At 46.0% G+C, this 22164-nt stretch overlaps 1 long non-coding RNA gene across 4 annotated transcripts in view; it reads right to left on the reverse strand.

Annotated features, from left to right (window-relative positions):
* Positions 1 to 1497: 1497 nt before the first annotated feature.
* LOC311582614 overlaps positions 1498 to 22164 on the reverse strand; it is a 30920-nt gene continuing 10253 nt past the window's right edge. For 3 of the 4 annotated variants that reach the window (XR_014774165.1, XR_014774166.1, XR_014774167.1), the window contains 3 exons: positions 21204 to 21293; positions 18704 to 18899; positions 17176 to 18249 (listed from right to left, as the gene is read on the reverse strand). This is a non-coding gene — a long non-coding RNA (uncharacterized lncRNA). Of the gene's footprint in view, positions 1574 to 17175; positions 18250 to 18703; positions 18900 to 21203; positions 21294 to 22164 lie in introns of those variants that run through there. The other variant, XR_014774164.1, reaches the window with a different exon arrangement.

The following is a 22164-nucleotide window of genomic DNA, read 5'->3' on the forward strand; positions in this document are numbered from 1 at the left end:
TGAAATATTGGGCTTCACCTCAACACTTCCGCACATACACATGACGTAACTGATCACATTCACCACCTTCCTGTTATATCCCCATCTCTGTCTCCTCCCCGAGTTCTTTCTTCCCAGCCCTCCCATACTCTCCCCACACCTGGTCCCCTCCCCCCCCCATTGCCCTCTCCCCACTCTCACCCAATTTTCTCCCTCCGTCCACCTCCAATGTCTATTCTATTCCGCCTTCTGAGATTCAGGCATACTCCCTTGGGCCCGCCCTGTCACTTAGCTTCTTTGGATCTGTGGATTGTAGCATGGCTATCCTGTACTTTATGGCTAATATCCACTTATAAGTGAGTATATATGACGTGTCCCTTTCTGGGTCCAGGTTACCTCACTCAGGATGATATTTTCTAGTTCCGTCCACTTGGCTGCAAATTCTGTGATTTCCTTGTCTTTAATAGCTGAGTTGTATTCCAGTGTGTAAATGTACCATGGTCTCTTTATCCATTCTCCGTATGAGGGACGTCTGGGTTGCTTCCAGATTCTGGCTATTACAAATAAAGCTGCTACGAATATAGCTGAGCAAGTGTCCTTGTACAGTGGGGCATCCTTTGGGTATATGACAGGAATGGTAGCTGGGCCTTGAAGTAGATCTATTCCCTCTTCTATTTCCATGTCTCTTCCCTCCCCTCACAGCCCTTATATGAAAGAAAACATGTAATACTTGCCTTTTTGCATCTAGTTTATTTCATTTGACATTAAAACACCTGACCCCATCGATTTTCCTATAAATGACATGATTTTATTTTGTTTTGTTTTTAATATTTTATTTCTTTATCATACATTAAGTGCTGTGTTTGCATGTACACCTGCGTGCCAGAAAAGGGCATTAGACCACATTACAGATGTTGTGAGTCACCATGTAGTTGTTGGGAATTGAACTCAGGACCTCTGGAAGAGCAGGCGGTGCTCTTAGGTGCCGAGCTGCTTCTCTAGCCCTCAATTTTGTTCTTTTCAATGATTGGAAAGTGCTTCATTGTATTTGTACATCACACTTCCTTTACCCATTCTCAGTGGATGGGCACATAAGTTGTTGTGAGCAGTGCCTCAGGAAGCACGTGTGTGCAAGCATGCCTATAGCATGTTGCCTCTATTGCATGCTGACTTGAGTTCTTCTGGGTATGCCATTCCGATGGAAAGTGTAACCGAGTTCCGAGTTCAGTTGAGTGGACACAGATTATTGAGGCTGGAGTCTCTCTTGGGAAGCCTTCTTTAGAAATTCATGGGCTGGAAAGAGGCTGTGCCTAAAGGCGCTGAGGTGGTGAGTTACTCTGGAGTATTTATCTGCACGCTTGCGTACACAATCTCGCCAAAGCCACTAGGCAGCAAGCTCATGTCCGTCTCTTGCTCTGTCCCAGAACAAAACCAAGGACTCTTCCATGTTCTGCCTGGAACACAACACTCAGGTAGAAACTGCAACTTGAACCCAATGGGCTTTTTCCTTGGAGCAATGTAAGAGGGTCTAGGAAAAACTCGTTTTGAGTGCTAAGTGACCTGTCCATCTGGGAAGGAGATGCAGACCTGAGCCCTGTAGGCGATAACAGAGACACGGTTAGATGAAAACGCCCATGAGGAAAAAAAAAAAAAAAAGCTAGTGACAAGACAGTCTGGTCTATGTCACCGTCAAAGAATCGGACAAAGATGTGTCACTACTGCAAATGTGACGCTGAGTCACCTCACAGAGATAGTGAGATTCCTTTTTTTTTTTTTTTTTAAATCTTGATACCTTGTGAAAGGAGAACAGAGTGCAGGCATTTACTCATGCTCTTTTTGCTGTGTATGTGTGTGAAGTGTATGTATATGCAAGCTGTGCATATGGAGGTCAGAGGTCAACTCCACTGCAGCTCTCGACCTTTTCCTTTGAGACCAGGACTCTGCCTGAATCCAGAGCCCGCCCATTGGCTAGCCTGCCTGGACAGAGAGCTCTCTGGATCCTGCTGTCTGGAGGTATGGTTATTGGCATATGCTTACGTGAATGACAGGGATTTGAACTCAGATCCTCAGGTTTGTGTTGCTGAGCCATATAAACTACCTTCCCAGACCATCTTTTCAGAGTTTTGCCATCCTCTGCTTCCATGTGAGGGACTTGAAGCTTAGGAAAAGAATCTGCTTCCGGTCAAATCAAATAACTTCCTAAAAGTAAACGCCACCGGATCTATAGCCCCAATCTGTCTGTAATCTGAACTCACAGGAGTTTTCTTGGTACCAGGGGTCAGTAACCAACAGCCCCTAGGCAAATCTGCTGTGTCACTTCATGGCATGCACACTGGGAGTGACTTTTACATTTTTAAATTGTTGGAAAGTAAAAAAGAGCAGTGCAATTTTGTGCCTTATGGAAATTACATGAAATCCAAATTTCAGTGTCCATGATTATGGGAGTTTTTACTTTGTCTTTTGTTTGTTTGTTTGCAGCTTTGTGTTTTTGAGGCAGGGTCTCATAGCTAGCCTAGAACTCTCTATATAGAGAAGAATGACTCTGAAGTCCTGATTTACCTGCAGCCGTCACCCCAAGTGCTGGAATTACAGGTGTGTTCCACCACACCCAGTTCCTGTGGTTCTGGGATTAAATCCAGGGCACCAGGCATGCTAGGCAAGCACTATACCAACTGAGCAATATCCCTGGCCCCACAAATAAAGTTTTATTGGCACACAGCCCATTTGTATTGTCTACAGCTGCCTTCGTAATATGTGAGAGTTTTAGTAGTTGCCATAGAGAGCAAGAGGCCGGTAAGTCTAATGGATTTTCTACTTTGCCCTTTAGAATAAAGCCTGCCAGCCTCTTTAACATACTACTTGGCCTCATAAGTAGTTGGTGGCCATTTTTAAAAAATTTAATAGACATTTACTACTGCTGACTTCAGATCTCATCGATAGTCTTAAACATCTCTTTTGTGTTTTCTGTAAAGGTTCAGTTTGGAGCTGGCTCGGGCAGTACACTGTCTGTCTTGCGAGCATCAGAGCCTGGGTTCAGAGCCCTAGCACCTACATAAAAAGGCAGGTGTAGTGGTGCCCTGAAGTGTCAGAGGCAGTTGGATCCCTGAAGCCCAGTCAAATCCGCGAGCTCCAGGCGCAGTGAGGGATTCTGGCTCAAACATAAAGACAGCAGTCCATTGAGAAAAGACACCTAGACAGCTGCAGTGGCGCACGCCTTTAATCCCAGCACTTGAGAGGCAGAGGCAGGTGGATCTCTGTGAGTTTGAGGCCAGCCTAGTCTACAGAGTGAGTTCCAGGTTCCACAGAGAAACCCTGTCTCAAAAATAAATAAATAAATAAATAAATAAATAAATAAATAAATAAGAGAGAACAGCCAACATTGACCTCTGACCTCTATATGCATACACGTGCGCGTGCACACACACACACCACACACACACACACACACACACACACACACACACATTCGTGCACATACATAGAAGCTAGCAAGTACACTCACTACACACAATATGCATTCCCTAGTTTGTACTTCAAGACCTCGTTTCTACCTTAAGGGGCTAGCAACCAGGTGATGTTGTTTTTTGGATTTTGTTCTTGTTTTTGTTTTTTCTTTTACTTCATCCCATTCTTTCATTGACAGAGCATGCAAAAGCAAAGTCTAGAGACCTGAGATGCGACTACTGGCTTCTTGGTCCTCCTGGGGTTTCTGCCATGATTGAGCACAGGGAACAGAAGCTAGGACAGAAAGTATCCCTCAGGGACGTAGAAGAATACTTTGCAGGCTTAGGATAGGAAGGAAGTTAGGGCAAATTGAACAGCACCACATCGCAGCACACGGCACCACAAAGAAGATAGAGCTCCTGCAACGTTCTGTTTGAATAGCTCATTTCTGACGTCTCCTTCCAGAGCTTTCTGCTGCCTGCTTGCCTTTGACAGTCACTCTGCTGACCTGGCAGCCCAGCATCATTATGTAAAACGTTCTGGGAATCTAACAGCCAGTTCCCAGCATCCTGGGTCTAGCCCCCAAGCATTATTCATAATGTTATTGTCATCATCCTGAGCCAATTGCTTTCCCATAATGCCCTTCAAGCAGTGAAGGAAAAAAAAAAGTCTCGAGAAACATCTATCCCACGAAACTCAAAGGTTGACAGCCTCGTTGCAGCTCCCTCTAAGTAGCTTTCTTTGGTGCTTCTTGACTTTCAGAGTTACCTCCTGACTGGTCCTGTTGGAGGCTGCCAGTGGTACCCTCCAGCTTGTGATGTCCTTAGGACACTACAGGAAGTCATTAAGCTAACGTACTATAGCTGGAGACAGAATTCAGTAGTCCAGTTGCTATAGTGCTCGCCTAGCGTGCTTGGCGCTCTGGATGAACTGGGTGTGGTGGGTCACACCCATAATTCCAGCACTGAGGGGGTGGATGCAGGTGAATTGGGAATTCAGAGTCATCCTTGTGTCTCATACATAGAGGCCTGGGTTCAATTCCCAGCATCAAAACCCAGCAAAGGACAGGGCCATCTTAGACTGCATAGCAAGTATGAGGCCAGCCTGAGTTATATGAGTTCCTGTAAAAGGAAGAAGGAAGGAAGGAAGAGAGGAAGGGGAAGAGGAGGGAGAGAGGGAGGAAGTGGAGGAAGGGCATTATTAACAAAGAGGCAGACTGCTTGTCTATGGACAATAGAGAGTTTTCTTAGCCAAAATCCACTTTTGACATTAGAAATGTCATGTCTTCACCTGGTCTTCAGTGGTTGGTTCCCCCCTCCCCATCATCATCCTTAATCAAATCATCTTTTCATCAAGAAACTATTCACCCACAATCTCAGAACACAATCCTTCCCTTAAAATGAATCACATTTCTCCATTTTCCCAGGTTCTCAACCCACTTAATTTTTAAAAAATATTTTATTTATTATGTATACAGTCTTTGAAAGCCAGAATAGGGCATTAGATCACATTATAGATGGTTGTGAGCCACCATATGATTGCTGGGAATTGAACTCAGGACCTTTGGAAGAGTAGACAGTGCCATCTCTCCAGCCCCACCACTTAATATTTTATAGCATCTGCAAAGTCAAAGGAACTTCTCAAGTTTGTTGTTGTTTGAGACAGGGTTTCTCTGTGTAGCCTTGGCTGTCTTGGAACTCACTCTGTAAACCAGGATGACCTCAAACTCACAGGGATCTGCCTGCCTCTGCCTCCTGAGTGCTGGGATTAAAAGCCACTACCCATTGAGCATAATATGGCTTAATAATAAAATGGTGCAGGATCATAGTTTCAAAATTCCTTGGACTTGGAGATGCCGAGTGCCCACCAAGCATGTAGGAAGCTGTGAGTCTAGACTCCAGTGGTGCATCATGCCAGTCATCCGAGTACTCAGATGACAGAGGCAAGAAAATCAGGATTTTAAAGTCATCTGTGAGGGCCGGAGAGATGTTTCACCAGTTAAGAGTGCTGGCTATTATTCCAAGGGACCTGGGTTTGATTCTCAGCACCCACATAGCAGTTTACAACTGTCTGTAATTCCAGGTCCAGAGGATCCGACACCCTCATACAGACATGCATACACAGAGGCAGAACACCACTATACATAAAATAAAGATAAATAATTATTAAATAAACAAATGAAAAAATAAAGCCATCCTTGGTTACAAAGGAAGTTCAAGGCTGACCTGGGCTGCATGAGACCCTGTGGTTTTAAAAGTAGTGTTTGCCACACAAGCCTGGAGACTTGCGTTCAGAGCTTCGGCAACCCCACAGATGCCAGGCATGAGGGTAGGTGACTAAAATACGAGGGACAGGAGACCGGCAGGTCCTGGAGCCCACTGGGCCAGCCAGTCTCCTCCCTAATCATTCAGCTCCAGCTGACAGACTCTGTGTCAAAAGTTAAGTGGAGAGCAATTGAGCAAGACACCTGAACTTGACCTGTTGCCTTCACAAGCAACCACACATGCCTGTGCTTAAGCTCGTATCAACATGTATGCACACACGGTGGGGTGCACATCCCAAGGAAAAGGAAGGGAAGGGAAAGGAAAGGAAAGGAAAAGAAAGGAAAGGGAAGGGAAGGAAAGGAAGGAAAGGAAAGGAAAGGAAAGGAAAGGAAAGGAAAGGGGAAAAAAAAATCTGTAAAGTTCCAGAAGGAGCTGAGTCAGCCCTTGTCAGAAAGCTTCCCAAGGGCCTGATAGCATGTAGCAACACGAGTTTTTCTTTAAAAAAAAAAAAAAGTGTACGGCAACTTTTGCTCAAAGACTCAAAGTATTCTGCCAAAGTAAAATTGCCCAGAATTCCCTTAGAGGGGTCATCCATCCGGATGTTGCCAGTGCCTCCAGGTCAGAGCCCTAACCTCTGCACTACTGACCCCAGGACCTGAAGAATTATTTTGTCATGTGGGTCATGGGGATTGTCCTGTGCAAGGAGGGGTTATCTGGTAGCATTCCAGACTTCTCTCCGCTCACACACAGCACATTTTGGTTTGCGATAAGCAAAACTGTCTCCAAGTACGGCCAAAGATTCTCAGAGATCTGGAAGGGACAAAAAGGGGCCCCAGTTGAGAGTTCCTTATTCTCTGTGAACACGAGGACAGGCAAAGCCATTAACAATTTCATAGCATAGCACCCAGCCAAAGAGCAGCCTCAAGGCTGCAAAGTGAAGACCGTGACTCTCATGTCGCATGTCCCACCAGTACTCCCTGACTCAGTGGGAGCTCCTCTCCGTGACCACCCCTGAGGAGGCCTCATTTATTCCGGAGGCTGGGTATTTCTGAGAAGACAGCCTCAAGGACTTGCCAGGCTAAATTCTGCCCCATGCTACACTGGATGGATGGTCAGGCAAGTGGGGTGTCCCCTCAGGAATGACTTTGTGTATTCTGAACCTAGTTTCCCCCCCCATCCCCCCCTCCCCCCAACAGCATGAGGTTGAGAAGAAGTTGGTCCGTTGTTATTGGAGGTGAACCCTCTTCAGCTCCAGGCTTCCTTTCAAGATGTACGTCTGATTTGCAGGGCAGGAGGCCACAGGATGAGAGAGCTACGGCTGGGGATTGACTTTAACAGAGCACAGGGATGCTCTTCGGATTTTGTTGTATCTTCAGTCTGTCAATCATTATTTTTGTTTAGCCGTTTATTTGTTTGCGGTTACAGTTTTGGAAATACTTGAAAGATGCTCATTGTGCTAATTGATTAATGAAAGCAGAACATTCCATTTACATAGAAAATGTTACTGGAAATGCCCATACTTGTCTCTCAATAGATTGTTAACGCGCCTGTTCTTCCCCTGTCCTTTATTCACATCAGCTTGTGAACTCAATGACCCGTTCAATGAGTCACCAAAAGCAGGCAAAGATGAGCTTGAACAGCGAACCACCTCAAGCATTTTGGGAATAGAGACAAGGTTGGAAAAAAAAAACTCTGCCTCTGCCTCTACCTCTCTCTCTCTCTCTCTCTCTCTCTCTCTCTCCCTCCCCCTCACACCCTGGCATAAAAACTAATGCATATGTATTCTGAGGCACAAGGCAATCAGAGGCTTAAAGAGAAGCAGGTGCTTTTGACATCCACAAGTTTTGGTCCCATGGCATTTCAAAGAGTTCGGTCTTCATCCCCAGGGTGTGTATGTCAGGGTGGGGCAGTGATATGTAGTAGAAGGTGATCTAAATTTAGGACCAAAATTATGGCTTAATGGCCTCGGAGATGGCTTATGCCAAGTTTGGATGAGGACCTAAACTTGGCTCCCTAGTACCTACAAAAGAACCCAAGGGTGGCATCACGTGTCTGTGATCCCAGCACTAAGCAGAAGGGGACAGGAGGGTTGTGGGCACACACCAGCCAGTGAGCCTCATCAAATAAGTGAATCACTGGCTCAGTGAAAGGACCTGTCTCAAAAAAAGGACGATGGAGAAATGATGATCAAAGACACATGGTGTGAACCTCTAGCCTTTAACATCTATGTGCACTCACATAAGCACACACGTCTCTCTCTCTCTCTCTCTCTCTCTCTCTCTCTCTCTCTCTCTCTCTCTCTCTCTCTCTCTCTCACACACACACACACACACACACACACACACACACACAAATTGGGGCTGAAAGATAGTTGTTCCATTTTGCACTAGTTGTATATTTTTAAAAGCGTTACAGAAAGTGGCAGCACAAGGCCTCGAGCTGTAGAGCCAGTATCTGGCAGGTTATTAACCTTGATCAGAGGCACTGAACTTGAAGCCATGAACGATTCGCACACCACCGTACTGCCACTGCACCTTGACAGCCTCTGTTTCATACAAAGGTGCGGGGCAGGACATGAATAAGCAAGCTAGCATGGTTCCTACTCAAATATAGTAATTAATAAGAAGACCCCCCCAAAAAAACCTGTGTTGACTTACCATAATTAAAAAAAAAAAGAATGCATACTACTTATTACCAACATGATTCTTAAGAAAGTTAGACTTAGTTTGTAATTTGAGACAGAAATTAGGCATGAGCATGTTTGCGGGGTCCTGCTTTTTCTTTTGACTGGTAAGTTCCCACAGCCTGACAGAATGGGGGCTTCTCCAAGATCTCAGGATCTGCTGGAAGCTTGTGTTACGATAGGAAAGAAAGGAAAAGAGAGACCAGATGATGGCTACCCAGGGTATGAAAGAAGAGAAAGACACAGGAAATGGAAGTAGCCAGGTGTCGTAGTATATTAAATCCATCCAGCACTGGGGAGTTTGAAGCCAGTCTCCTCTACACAGTGAGACCCAGGCTCTGAGGAAAAGAAGAAATGGAGATATATTCTTTTGAGCAAGTGATAACCCAGTGTATCAGATGGAAATAATCTATTTTTCTACTTCATAGCTTGAAAATGTTGCCTTCCCAGAAGAGAGCGTGGGAGACTCACAGATAAGCACCCAAGGTCTGCTAAAGACTTGCTTGACTGTTTAAACCCATTATAATGCGCCTCGCCGGTGTGGCAACATTCGGCTGCTTTTTGATTTATGGGCTGACGAGGCTAAACCACTGCTCTGAAGGTGAGAACCCCGGGAGTGCAGTGGTGTCTTTGCTATTCCCACACTGTCTCCAGTGCTTGTTTGTGAGGCCTCTCAAGGACTGGCATCTCTAGCACAGGAAGGTGGCCTTCTGGTCCTGTGTGCGTCATCCTGCTAAGCATGCTGTACATTTTCGTTGTGCATGTGCCTCTGTCCCCTGCACATGCATCTACCTCTGGTAGATAAACTAGCATTGACGTTTGAAATGGCCTCTGTGTCACCACCATTTCTCAATGACCTGAGAGAGGCTTGCACGTTCTTTGACAAAATTATGCCACCTACCAGTGTCCCCCCAACACAAAGGCATCATTCTGAGGGCATAAGGGACTCTTCATCTAAGCCCAAGCTTAAGAAGAAAAGTTGGTAAGACAAAAGGAATCATTATAGACTGAAAATTAAAAGAAATTCCTCACGCCGACCCCCAGATTATCTCTTGCTTTCTACTATGAAGGCAGATAATTGAGGTTAACCTGGATCCCCAGCCTGACAACATCTCTGAAAGCTGGGTATTAGCCTATTTTTATAGATGATGAAAATTTTAAGTCTGAAGTTAAGCCACTTGCCTCAGGACATACAGGTAGCTGCTGCCAGGACTTGGGCTCGTCGACCTCACTTAACCTGAGAAACACTCTCCCCTCCCAGTAAAGCAAATAGCAACTGGAGATGCTGGGAAATGCACCTTCCCTTTCCAAGTGTGAAGTAACCAGAAAGCTCTGTGGGCTCGGTAACCCAGCCTACGCTCCAGCAGCTACCTATGAAGGCTGCATCTTATTCGTTCCCTTGTATCTAGCAGCTTTCAGGCGCCCACCATCAATGCATGGGCTCGTTGCCCAAAAAGTAATATTGACATCTGCCCAAGCCTCTTGACACAGCAATGGCAAAATTAAAACAAGATATGAGCTCTATTCCATGGCCAACACAAAAGGCTTTCCACTTCAGACCCATGTTTGACTCTTTTGTTGTTGTTGTTCCTTGTTTATTTATTTGCTTAAATAAATTATTCAGATTACATCCTAATTGCTATGCCCTCACTTGTATCTTCCCGTTCCTCCCCCTCCCTCCCTCTTTGACCATGCTTGACTCTTATCCATCACCAGTAATAAAAATTACAGGGCTGGGAGAGAGCTCAGTCCATTTCAAGGGTTTCCCTTGGAAGCACAAGAACCGTCTAGAGTTCGTCCATCTATAGAGCCCATGTACGACAAAAGGGAGGGAGGTTGGTGAGAGAGGAGCCAGGACAGGCTCCTGCCTCCAAGCCTGATGACCCGAGTTTAATCTCTAGGATCCACACAGTGGAAGAAGAGAGCCAGCACCCACAAAGTATCTTCTCATCTCTATCGGCATGCCATGGCATGCACACTCATGCACATGGATTGCGTCCACTTGAAGCAAGCCAATGTGCCTGAATCAGCAAGCTCCAGGCCTGTCAGAGACCTTCTCTCAAGAAAACAAGGTGGATGTCTTCCAAGAATGACAGCCAGGGTGATCCACCGGCTTCCACACCCATGTGCATATATGTGCACCTGTATGGGTGTACACACACCACTACCGATAACAACAACAGCAACAATAATAAAGGTTACCGGAAAGCCCTGATTTCATTAGTTCTAACTAGTTAGTCCCGTATCAAGTTGAGAAAGCTACAACTAAGCAGCTTGTACAAGGATATTGACCTGGGAAATCCCAGAGCCTGGATTCCAAGCATAGGCATTCTTACTAGCTAGCCTTCAGTGTTCCATCTGCATGGATATCTATAGTAGAGGTCAGCTGTCATACGTATGTTTCTTTATAAATATTAGATGTCAATCGGGAAGACACAGACTGAGCCATCTGCATGGATATGATGCGTAGAAATCTTCTCCACTGTACCTCATGCTCAAAACTGTCGCATTCGTGTCCCTAATATTCCACCACTGGGACAAAATACTTGAGGCAAGCCCCTTAAGGGAAGAAGGTTCATTTGGGCTCATGGTTTCAGAGGTTTCAGCTCATAGTCAGCTCTATTCTGCTGCCTCAAAAGCAAAAAGGGAACAAGTTCCCAGGCAGAGCACACTTCCACCCATGGCAAGGACAGCTGGCCATGCCTCTTTTTCCAGAACCTTGCTTGAATCCTCCTAGGGATTCCAAAACTCTGGGGACTCTTATCAATAGACAGGCAACTTCAGGCTCATCTCTCAGCCACGTGGAAACAAAAACAAGTTCCATGTCCTTCCTGCAGATGTTCCAAGAAGTAAGGGAAAATATCCTTCAGAAACTCCCCTCTAGACACACGCACACACACACACACACACACACACACACACACACACTAGCTTCTCTGGTGATGCTGTTTTGTTTTGTTTGTTTCTTTTGAAATGGGGCCTTATGTTTCCAGGGCTGGCTTTGAACTTACCTTATGACTAAGGATGACCTTGAACTTCTGATCCTCCCTTCACCACTTCCTTGAGGCTGGGATTCCAGGTGTGCACCACCCCATGCAGTTGATGGCATGCAGGGTGTTAAAATCAGAGCTGTATGGAAGCTTGGCAGATGTTTTACTGAGCTACAGCTCACACTGTACTCTCTATTTTGATGACCTAATTATTGGCCTAACTTTCAGAGGGGAAGTAGAGTCAGGGTTGGATGTGCCCTTCACGTTTGCTAGACTTTGCAGAAGTACTTAGAAAATAATTTATTAAACAACAACAAACAACTGTATGGAAGCCAGGTTGGGTGGTGCACACTTGCAATCCCAGCACTCTAGAAGGCAAACGCAAGCAAATCTCTGTGAGTTCACGGCCAGCCTAGTCTACAAAGCAAGTCCAGGATAGCCAGGGCTACATAGAAAAACCGTGTCTCGAAGGAAACAAAAACTAAAGTCTGGAGACTCTTTGTCTTTCCAGAGAGTCATGCACAGAGTGATTGACACACTGACAAGAGCCATTTTCATTTCTCTTTGTTGAGACCCATGAGGTTCAAAAGTGCTTGTAACCGCGCAAATTAAGGCAGCTTAAGTTAATTCTGTAATACCTTTGATGCTTGCTAGAATAACTTTTATATTTGTTTTTTAACTTCAAGTGACTAAGGCACGTAGAGAAGCCATGGCTGCTGGGATGGAAATACATAGAGGTTGGGACACAATAGTTTTAGCTTGGAATGGGTGGCAAAATGTCCCTAGTGTGATGAATTCTTTCTTCAAGATGCCTTGATTGTTGAACAGAAACTGCCTGAGGGAAAAAAAGAAGCACACCAGGTCTGGAAGGACCCGAGCAGGGTTCTTTGGAAAGACCAAAGAAGTTTGCCAAGCCCAGAGGAGCCAGGCCTCTTCCATTGACAGCTGGTCCAGTTCCCGGGAAACGCCTTGGGCTGGGGACAGCTCTGGAAAGGCTGCGTTCTAGTTGGCAGCAGACCAAAGGCTATTTCTTCTTATGCAGCTCTGAGATCCCCTGAGAGAGGCAGTGAGCTTCAGAGACTTAGGGGTGGGAGGGACCCTGAAGCTGATCAGAGGATCCTATGTGAATGCCCCTCCCCCATGCGCTGCTCTTCAATGTGAACCTGTTATTCCAGAACTCAAAGATGGAACAAAGAACTGTGTGAAAGAAACAGAATGTTTACTGAAAGCATTCTTAGCTTCCTGAAACTACATTACTGTAAGCACCAGGATAGCCACTGCTCCATAGTGTCGTCTGGGCAGGATAAGATTGTCACGCCCCCCATGAACTCTAAACAATATGGCTGCCTGCACAAGAGCAAGCCAGGCAACTTGCTGACATGGATGAGGAGAAAGTTCACAAGGCCTCACAGGAAGTGAGTTAATGGCTGCTGAAGGACAGTCTGCTTTCCTTAGGGAACTTCTTCAGTGGTCATCCCTAAACATAGGCACATACAGACGTACTAACAATTGGATTCAATGGGTTGTAGTGTGTGTGTGTGTGTGTGTGTGTGTGTGTATGTGTGTGTGTGTGTGTGTGTGTGTGTGTGTGAACAATAATAATTATAGAAGAAGAGGTTAAGTGTTTGAAAGGAAATACCTGGGACACTGGAGCAGTTGGAAAGGGGAAAGTCGGCGAGGGGAGATGGAAATGATGCAAATGCATTATACTCCTGTATAAAATTCTCAAATAAATTTCAAAATGAAACTAGAAAACTACATTATTAGGTTTATTGGGGGGTGGGGAGTCTGTTTTGGGTACTGGAGCTGATGTAGCCCAAACTGGCCTTCAACTCCCTGTGTTTAGGGGGTAACCCTGAACTTCTGGCCCTCTGGCTTCCACCTTCTGAGTGCTGATTTGAGAGTGTAGCCAGCTGTGTTCAGCTGATGCAGTGCTGGTGGGATCGGACCCCAGGCCTTGTGCATGCTGGGAGCACTTCACCAACACCGACGCATCCCATTCCCCTATTGCTCTATTTTGTTCTCACATTATTTTCCCTGCAAGACAGGGATTATTGCTTCCTCTAGAGTATCTGGAAAAGACAAGTCTCCTGGGGAAGCCAAGCCTTGCCCCTGGCATTCCAGAGCACAAGCAGAGGGCCAGAGCCTGTTTCACTCCAAAATAAAGGTCTTCACCAGATCTCTCTAACTATAGAAAGGCGAGAAATTTAAATTAGCGCTACACTTTGCAGCTTAGGGAAGTTCTTCAAAGACTGAGCAGGCAAGCAGCTGTTTGCAGGGTTTTCGTAATGCCAGAGAGACGGCCAACATTACGTCCTTGGGCAGCTTTGCAAAGCCAGTGGTACTGGGTTCGCAGCCTTCTTACTTCCCAATTTCACCTTCTAGCTAAGACCTACAGCTAGCTCAGAGCAGTTCTGCACTTGAGTTTGCCGGCATTCTGATGATCCTTTCTCCTAGTACCGTAAGAACCACGTGGTTATACCAGTGTCTTCTTTTCTGTATAAGCCAGGTGTACTAACATTTAGGAGGTAGAGATAGGTGAGTCACTGTAAGTTCAAGGCTAGCCTGGTTGACATAGCGAATTCAAAGATAGCTTGGGCTAGGTAGCTGTACCCTGTCTCAAAAAAAAAAAAAAAAAAAAAAAAAAAATCAAACCCAAAACAAAGAAACAACATGGAGGAAGGAAAAAAAAACCCACAACTTCCAAAGACTCTGTCTACCTGGACTCAATGTGTTATGCAAGCAAAGTAACCCCACATTTCATAAGTGAAGTGGGTCAGCTCCGTGTGGTAACTGTGATCACAGCAGTTGGGAGGCAGATGCAGGAGCATCCAGAATTTAAGGCCAACCTCAACCACATAATGAGTTTATGAGCAGCTTGGGTTACATGAAAACCTCAAAAAGAAAGAAGGAAGGAAGGAAAGAAAGAAGGAAGGTGAGAAAAATGACATTTGCTCAGTTTTTCAAAGAGATGTCTCTATTTTAAAGCATGAATCTATAATGAATTTTATAAATCATCTAGATTTATGCCTCCGGATCTATCAGTTTTTACTCTTATTCCTCAACCAGTCAAGGGGCAGTTAGTTAACACAAACAGAGCAAGTTGAAAGAATTTAATATGTCTGTTAATAGTCTTCTACATTGGAATGAATACTACCAAGAAAACCAACAGAGTTGAAGGCTTATGTGACGTGCCCAAATTCTGTGTCTAAGGTCTCTATCTTTCTTATAAAAATTTTTATTTAAATAGCTGGATAATAAATGCATGTTTATGATTCACAGGGGTCAGCTGTAGGAGGACTATGGGCTAACTATGCATATATATGTATGTGTGTGTGTGTTTGTATGTATATTATAATACATTATATATATATTATGGAGATGAAAAATATATAATTATATAATATATTATCCATATGTGTAGATATATCTATATATTATATATCCAATAATATGGAAAAAGATAGCAATGATATATATAATTATATATAGTGCATTGTATACATACTCTTTTTTTGTTTTTCAAGACAGGGTTTCTTTGTGTAGCCCTGGTTGTCCTGGAACTCACTCTATAGACCAGGCTGGATTCAAACTGATAGAGATCTGCCTGCCTCTGCCTCCTGTGTGTTAGGATTAAAGACATGCACCACCACTGCCTGGCATATACATACATTATTAATATACATTATATATAATGCATATATAATTATACATATATCACTTAATAGTGTGCATCAGAAAACCATTTTAACTCTATAAAATAGTCATTTGTCCTTTGTCCAAATATAGTATTTAGGGGAGGTCAGTGCTTAGCACTGAAATACACTGAATTAATTTAACTAGGCTAATGAGAAACTGAAAGAAAAATGTTAAGTATTTTTCTGACTATGTAAGGCTTTTAAGACAGGGTCGTGCTGAGTGGTGGTAGCACACACCTTTAATCCCAGCACTCAGGGTGGCAGAAGCAGGCAGATCTCTGTGAGTCCAAGGCCAGCCTGATCTACAAAGTGAGTTCCAGGACAGCCATGGCTACACAGAGAAACCCTGTCTCAAAACAAACAAACAAACAAACAAACACAACAAGGTCTTGTCCCATGGTACAGGCTGGGCCTCACTATGTACCCCAGGCTGAGGCTCACTATGCGCCCCAGGCTGGGGCTCACTATGCGCCCCAGGCTGAGGCTCACTATGCGCCCCAGGCTGGGGCTCACTATGCGCCCCAGGCTGGCCTCACACCCCCAGTTCTAGGGTCACAGCCACGAGCCCTTCTGCTCACCTTCACATGCTTCCAAGGCAGACGTTACATAAAGTGCTCAGTGCTTAGAAGTCGGGGTCTGTGTTTAAAAACACACTTTTCAAGGCAGAATATACAAAGACTCCCCTACCACTACAGAAAGCCAAATTTGCTTCCTACAACACTTGGAAGTAAAAGGAAGCAGAAATCCAAATAATGGGAGAAGGGAAAAAGTAGGCAGAGAATTAGAAAATTCCCCTAGTACCACCTCACCTATATTCTTCCCGAGTACTGTAACAAAGAGACCTGCCACGGGGACAGGCTATGCCCACGATGGCCGAAGAAATGCTTGTTGCAGACCATTGCTCAGCCTCTCAGCCGCTCAGCCTCTCAGCCACTCAGCCACTCAGCCACTCAGCCACTAAGGCACTTTCTCAGGCATATCCCTGGACCTTCTGTCCCAGAGCCTGCAAGACCTTTGGCCTTCTGGGCATGGCATACCCAACCCTCAGTCTTCCCCCACTAACTGGGCGCCATGTCTTTCTCAGAGGCAGTTCCGAGGGTGACTGTCTTGAGGGGCCCTTCTGGCCCTTTCTGAAGAATCCTATCCTTGCCCACCCATCACTTTTGTATGGACTCAGTGGGCCCCGCCTTACAGGAACCTGTGCTCCGTGCCTTCCCTTCTCCTCCTGGTTGAGCTCCCATCACACAAGAAGCTCTGCCTTCCCATGTTGGTTTTTTTTATCAAGATCTCACAGCATTGGAACAGAGCTGTTTAATAGGCAATGTCTCCCAATGGGAGGGAGAGCAGAACTGTAGGCTAGAGAAGAGAAACGATCTCATTCTATTAGCTCTATCCTTTCCTTTCTTCTCTGGGAATCTGGAAAACAGTAGTTTTTAAACATTCACCGTCTTTTAAGACTCATCGTCCATTCCTTGGAGCACTCCTTGCCTTAGTCTCTGGATCTCCCTTTCACATACCATGAGCCTAGCCAGATACAACAATATCCATCCAGAGGGCTTGGAGCGGGTCTAGGTGTGTCTAACCTGTGACCTGTGGGCCACATGCAGGCAAAGAGCACTGTGAATGCAGCCCAGCAGAATACTGTTGTCTTAGTCAGTGTTTTTGTGGCTGGGAAGAGACACCAAGGCCACAGCAACTCTTATAAAGGAAAACATCTATTTGGGCTTGGAGTTTGAGGAGATGCAATCCATCACAGTGGGCAAGGCATGGGAGGAGCAGAAGATCACTGTCCACATAGCATTTATATCCAGGAAGCAGGGATGGAGGAGGGCGAGGGAGGAGGGAAGGGGAGAGAGGAGTGGGAGGGAGGAAGGAGGGATGGAGGGAGGAGAGGGAGGAGAGGGAGGGAAGGGAGGAAGGAAGGGGAAGGAGAGGGAGGGAGAGAGGGAGGAAGGGGGAGGGAGGAGGGGGAGGGAGAGAGGGAGGAAGGGGGAGGGGGGAGAGAGAGGGCAGGGCGGTATTTCTCATGTCTGGAGACCTCCAACCACAGTGTGGTTGATCTGAGTGTGCCAGGGTTTCATAGTCCCTTCTGGGAACTAATGCAGAGCGGCCTGTGTTTTTAACCTTGTCCAAAATGTGTGTTTAGGTAGTAATTGGGAAAGATTTTTTTCCATGCTATTTTAAATGTTACCCAGTCATCCTTGGAGCATTTTAATTTCACCAAGTAATTCAGTAGTTTGCACTATAGTTTGTGGTATTTCCCCCACTACCCAGCCTCACCCAAGCACTGCAGATGCGGAGCAGTGTCCGTTGGAGCAGGCGAGCCAGATTCCTGTGCCCTCAAACAGCCTGAGGTGTTGATGAGCAGTCTGTCTGGGCAGAGGCAGTGCAGTTTCCAGGAGATGCTGGCTCCTTCCAGGAGGTGACGTGAGGCCGTGGAAAGCCTTAGCCCTTGACTCCACAGTCCCGTCCTGGACATTCCCAGACACTGTGTTCCAAGGCAGCTGCACACCAAGGCACAGCCCCGTGCCTCTCATTCGGTTCTCGGGGTTAGGGCATAAACTCCAGGGTCATCGCAGCAATTCAGCTTCTTTTGCTGTGTTTTGGTTTTCAAGACAGGGTTTCTCTGTGTAGCCTTGGCTGTCCTGGGCTCACTTTGTAGACCAGGCTGGCCTCGGACTCACAGAGATCCCCCTGCATCTGCCTCTCATATGCTGGGACTACAGGTGTGCGCCATCATCCCCTGCCCCAAAGATCCATCTGTTATGGTTTGAAAGTGAAATGTCTTCCTTAAGCTCCCAATGTTCGGTCCCCAGCTAGTGGCATTGCAGTGGGACTGGATCTCTGGTGGGTGGGCTCGCTTCCTGTCCACTCGCTGCTCCTTGTCTACAGACTCAGTGTCACCAAACACTTCATCCACCTGCTGCCACATCTTGCCTGCCGTGATGGACCATTCTCCCCTCAAACTGGAAGCCAAATTAAATTTTTTTTTCTGCAGTTGCTTCTTGTCAGGTATCTGGTCACATCAACCAGAAAAACACCCAGACACACTATGAACCAAGCCTTGACTGTAATGTGTTTCTTTTTCAAGCTTCATTGTCCACAACTTCTCGGCCTCCTCAGGAAGGTGGGGTTGGGATTCTGGCAGAGTGTGCCTAGCATGTGTGAGGTCCTGGGCTCAACCTCCAGTACTGACAAAACAAAAGAAACAAACAAAACAAGTAAGGATGACGGTTGGAAGACCTAGCTCACATGCTCACTGTTTGAAGTAATTAGGAGTTTCCAGACCTCAGAAAAAAAGAAAGGAGATTCCTGTATCTCACTATGTAGCCCCAGCTGACCTCAAACTTGTAATTCTCCTGCCTCAGTCTTCAGAGAGTTGGAATTACAGGCATGTATACCTGCTCCATCTTGGACACTGTTTTTCAGCTGTCATACTTCTGCTTGTCCTGACTCCGCCCCTGTGCGCGAACGCAGACACGCACGCACACACGCACGCATGCCCCCCCTGGGCCATGTTCCACGTGTCCCAGCCTCTGTGTTTTTTCCTTGTGTTTACTCCTTTAGTTAGTTGGCACTAAAAGCCAGTATAGCAGGTGCTGCCACTTTCTTACAGAATAGTGGGAAAATTCCCAAGGTCCCCACCTCACTGTCCTGTCGCCATCCTGCAGAGTGCTCAGGGAGAAAGATGGAGGAGGATCTGGAGGTGGACATCCGTCTCCAGTTCCCTTACATGGTACAAGCTGTGCCAGGAGGGGGATCATGTGCCATGCACCTCAGTGGGGACAGCAGTTAATCTTTGTGGAGGAGTCCGTTCCCAGAAACGCTTCAGTCAGTCTTCCTGATAGGAAAAAAGAGAAAAAAAGAAAAAGAAAAAAAAAAGTAAGTAATTGGGTCTCCTGTTCTCTCTCCAACTCCTCCTCCTCCGCCTCCTCTTCTTCCTTTTTTTTTTTTTTCCTGGTTTGTCTACACAGGGTTTCTCTGTGTAGCCCTGGCTGCCCTGACATTCAGAGTGTAGAACAGCCAGGCCTTGAACTCTGCCTCCACCTCCTGAGTGCTAGCATTAAAGGTGTGTACTACCAAACCCAATTCCCTCCCTCCTGTTTTGTTTGGTTGGTTTTGGTTTGGTTTTTTGTTTTGGTTTGGTTTTTTGGGGTTTGTGAGGTTGGGTTTTTTGTTTGTTTGTTTGTTTTTGTTTGTTTGTTTTGCTGTTTTTTGAAACAGTCTTTTCGGAGTAGCCCAGGCTGATAGCAATCCCCCTGCAGTAACCTACTCAGCGCTGAGATTACAAGTGTGAGCTGCCATGCGCACCTTGCTTCCTGTTTGACTTTCTAATCTTATTTTACTTGTCGAATTTGTGGTTCAGACGGTAAATGTTGACGTTAAATGCAGGGTTAAACCTCCAGAGAAGTCTGGGGCTGGGGCTGTAGCTCGTCGGTAGACTGTGCACCTCCTGTGTATGCACAACGCCCTAGCCTAAATCCCCAGAAGTGCATAGACTCAATGCAGTGGCGTACACCTGTCATCCCAGCACTCGGCAGACAGAGGCAGAAGAACTGCAAGAATCCTTTGCCACGAGGCAAGTTCAGGGACAGCTAGGTACGTGAGAGTCTGTCTAATAAAAGGTAATAATATGACAATAAGACAAGGTAGTATCAGGGAAGTATGGGTTCAGACTATGAGCCTGCCGCTTGCTAAGTACATGGCCGTGAGTCTACTACTGCCGCTTCGTTGGCCTCCAAGTCATCAAGTGAATAATGCAGAGAGCATACGGCTTACTAGACTCCGTGAACAGCGTGTGCTCCCTGGCACAGTCATGGCAGTTAGTGCTCACTTGGGTTGAGGATTCGGATCTGCATATACATCTGTGTGTGACTGGTGCTCCCTGGAATTGCTGAGTGCAAGGCCTGCATGGACCTTTGGTTCTATAGTACCGGTGTGGTATAAATAAAACACCCACACGAAGCGGAAATTAGCTAGTATTCGGGAGCTGCCTACCTGAACATTTGGCGAGGCATGATTCTGAGCTAGAGGGGAAGAAAACTTCACTGATTTCCTCTCCACCAGGGGCATGTAATGGCACACTGAGGGCTTAGAACAAAGACTGAGGGCTGTGATCTTGGACTTTTAAAGACAACTATGAAATCATAAAGAGCTTTCCACTGTAAACTCACGCCAGCTGACATCGACTAAAATGTGTCTGTGTGTACACGTGTCTGTCTGTCTCTATGGGAAAGAGGTAAGTGGAGAGTGTGGGGGTGCGGGTGGGGGTTGACCTCAGCATCTTCTTCAGTTTTTCTCCAGTTTATTTTTTGAGACAAGGTCTCTCTCACTGACCCTAGAGCTCAAAGACTTAGCTGGCCAGCAAGGCCCTGGGACCCTCCTGCCTCTGCCTTCCCAGGGCCTTCCCAGTGCTGGGGCCATAGAGGCACATTCCCAGATATAGGCAGCAGCACCAGGACTTCCATCCGAGACCAGTCCCAGCTTCAAGAATTTGAGGCCAGCCTGAGCAACATTGAGACCACGTCTTCAATAGGTTTCTACACAAACAGATTATTTATGGCCAGTCAATCCCGGCTTCCTCACACTGGTTTTGATAAAGGAAAAGCTGAGGGCTCATCTAACTGAGCTTAAAGATAAGCTTTGCCTTTCGTTCCTCAGTAAACATGTGAGTTTCTCACGAACTATTCACAAGACTTTCACCAAGATTTGTGTTTCCCTGGGTATTATACTTTGGCTGCTGAGCTGCACAGTAATTTACAGCCATCGGACTGCAGTCACCACCCCCCTCACCCCCCAGCCACCCCACCCCCGCCTCCCTGTGTGACTAACAGGAAGGGAAGTTTGGCAGCAACTCTGCTCTAATGAATGAAAAATGCAAACCTTGCAGATCGTTCTGCATCTCAATCCCCAAGAGACCTGCTGCAGACACATTTCCAAAAAGCCACTTTTCCAAGATGCAATTTATGCCTTCAGAGGTTCCTTGTAGACCACCCAAAACACACAGGCTTTATCAGCCAAGCAAACATACTGATTTTTTTTTTTAAACACAAAATGAAAGCAAGGAGTGCTGGGGTGAGAGGCCTGATGGGAAATGGCTGGTCCTGCGTTGTCATTCTACATTGCACAGGGTCAGGGAACTGACCTTTCTGTCCCCACATTGCTTCTCCGCATGGCACCACAGGATCTTGAAGAAGTGAGACTTAATCTTCATCGTTTTCTTACACAGTGAACTCTGGAGGGGAGGAGAATCAGATTTCCCCTCAGGAAACACTACCTCTGAATTCTCGTCGGTGGTAGCTACATGTGTGGTTTTCGCTGTTGTGTTTCTGGTGGGCTTAAATTCAATACAGCAGAGAGTGTGGGAAGATGCTGGGTAGTGGAAGCCTCCTTTTCTGTAGGAAAAGCATGCTTTCCTAGAGCCGAGGACACTACTTACCCAAGAGTTGGTGTTATAAAGTGGAACTGTACTGTCAGATGTACAACACAAATCCAGAACCCGTAATTCAACACTGTGGTCATCTGCGTTTCAGAATGTGCAGTCTGTCCAGGTTTTAATGCTTTGGTTCAGTTTTTAAGTTTGTATGTATGTGTGTACTCTGTTTTTGTTTTTGTTTGTTTGTTTGTTTTGCGACTTCCACAATGTCTCCCTGGCTGTCCTGAAACTCACAACATGGGCCATGCTGGTCTTGAAGTGATCCCCCTGCCTTTATCTCCCAAGTGCTAAAGTTACAGGCATGTACCGCAATGCCTAGCTTCATTTATATTTCTATTTTTTTGCAACAGGATCTTGGTAGGTAGCTCAGGCTGGCCTGGGAACGTTCTTTGTAGCCTGAGCTACCCTTGAACTCAGCATCTTTATGACAGCCTCTGAGTACCAGGACTGGGGCATGCACCTTGGCACCTGGCTTCTTGGAGGTTTGTAGAGGGTTCACATGGACCATATGTTCTGTATCTAAGAGGAAAGGGGCCAGCACCCCATAATCAAACAGTCATCTTTGACTGTTGTGACTGAATTGTGTTGTTCAGATCTAGACCCCAGACATAATCCAATTTTGTTTCTTTCACCAGGGAGTGGAGAGAAACATCTCTGTGTCTTGCATCTA

The sequence above is a fragment of the Acomys minous genome, assembly GCF_964271855.1.
Source record: "Acomys minous genome assembly, chromosome: 14".
Taxonomy (NCBI): domain Eukaryota; kingdom Metazoa; phylum Chordata; class Mammalia; order Rodentia; family Muridae; genus Acomys; species Acomys minous.